The following is a 2,155-nucleotide window of genomic DNA, read 5'->3' as shown; positions in this document are numbered from 1 at the left end:
ATGCGTCCTTAATTAGGCATTCCCGCGGCGTCCGGCCCGCGTACGCGCACCGTGCAGGCGGCGCCTTTGACACCGTCTCGCGCCGTCCCGCTCCCACAATGCAACTATTCATACCGACCCACCAACATAAGCTGACACCCTCCACTCTTTCAATATCAAACAGTTTCTCTAATGACCAGAGATCAAGATATATTGGTTAAGATATGCGAGGAAGATACTGATACTTTTGAAGGATTTTCGACTTTGTATCTTTGGTATAAGGTTTAAAGTCTGTTGTGGGTTTTGCAAGTATCAAAGGTGTTATTGGAGTGATGTAATGAAGGGACCTAATTGTGTATTCTACTTGGGACGCCGCTGTACTGAAAGATAAAGGCACGAGCGGAAAGTATAGCGCTGTCTCTTTCACACAACATTTCAGTTTCTTGACATGAAACTTTGGATGATGTGTTTTTAATTAATGCTACTGTAAGTATTAAAAATATAAACGATAATTCAAAAGTATAATTAAACTAATTATATTTTTAATGCACTTTAATGATTTTTTAATTACTAATAAAAAAGTTTAGCGACCTGATAGTACTTAATTAAAGATTTTATTTAATAACTTCTCTTTATCATATCATGGATAGAAAGAAAAAAAAATTAAGTGTGATGTGATGTTTGTAAGTCACTCAATATCTCCAAAATCGCTGAACAGACTTAAACGAAAGCTATAGTCATAGCACATACATGTGGTACATTGTGCCCTCTAAAAATGTACCACGCAAAGGTCACACTGAGTACAAAAAAAACAATTAACCGACCCATATAAGGACTGACTGACCCATATACATAAGTACCACCTTTATTTTAAAGTAAAGTTTCAAAAAATCGGCGACGCACTTCTAACTCTTTTGTTGTTAGATCATTTGTCACCTATCCCATAATAAAATTTGGCACACCAACTACTTTTATGGCACCATTAGTCAATATCTCAACATTTGCAAAAAATATCAATAGACCATGTTCCATGACCACACGCCGTAGGTGGCTACTAATGAGCTGTACTCACTGAATAAATTACTTTAATAAACGTCTCAAGTGCTGTGGGAGGCCATTTTTTATTTAAATTGTTGATTCAATAAAAACACATAACAAATATCAGACTTGCATCGTGAAAAATGCCTGCATCTTGCATCTACGCAGTGCCTTCATTAGCTGTGTCGGATAAACAGTGCTACTGGGGTTTATGAGAGGCCGTCGAAGATATCTTAATAAACATAATGTCTGGGAGAACAGTCGCGGTAAAATACTGGACCAAAAAACTCTATATAGGTATTAACTTACAATTAACTGCATCTGTTAAGTATCCGTTATATCTTCTTTGTTTGATGACTGGGGTAAACCTAAAGCTAGGCCTTTTTGGGGATTAAAGACTAGAGAGTGTGGGATTTTTACCTCACTAAAACCACCCCGGTGGCCAACCTCTGCACCTGTAAGGGGCACCGAGTCCTCTAAATAGACCTGCCCCCACGGTGCAACGCATAGCTGAAACTTCTGAAAGTATTGCCTTGATGTTACTAAAACAAATGAAAGATAATATCTTCGACGATATTGCCAAATCCAAATCCAAAGCCAGATCACTATCTAGGACACAACTAGCCGCCTGTTTGTGTCTGTTGCCTAAAGGCATTCCAATGCTGACATTCGGCCATGAACTAAAGCTAGTACTTAGTCTAATTCCCAGCCTGTAAACTACAGCCCACAAACATAATACCACACTACACGTAGCATGTAGCTCACCTCACAAACACGTACCTACAACGTAGAAACGTCGAAGCGTTGTAATAAAATTTTAGAACCTCTCAATTACCAACACTTTTATTGCAGCAATTTCGTAAAATAAAATCCAACCTCATGGGCAGATACACTTAATTTTATACGTTCTTCATTGTTCCTTCTATCCCGCTCTCTCCCGAACCGAAGACAGAGACGGCTAAAATTACTCCCACTGATTGCAGTGAGCCGTACACGAATTAGGCCCTTTTCGTTTTTTTCTTTTCATCTTAATGCCCTGTTCATGCGTTCAGACCTTTTATCGGAACATATGCATGTTTCTGAACGCACCGGCCGACCGGTTTCGTTCCTTTGCCTTTGAATTGAAACGCCGCGCCGC

This window comes from Spodoptera frugiperda, chromosome 5 (assembly GCF_023101765.2).
Source record: "Spodoptera frugiperda isolate SF20-4 chromosome 5, AGI-APGP_CSIRO_Sfru_2.0, whole genome shotgun sequence".
NCBI lineage: Eukaryota > Metazoa > Arthropoda > Insecta > Lepidoptera > Noctuidae > Spodoptera > Spodoptera frugiperda.
The sequence above is the reverse complement of the archived record's forward strand: the minus strand, read 5'-3'. Positions refer to the sequence as shown.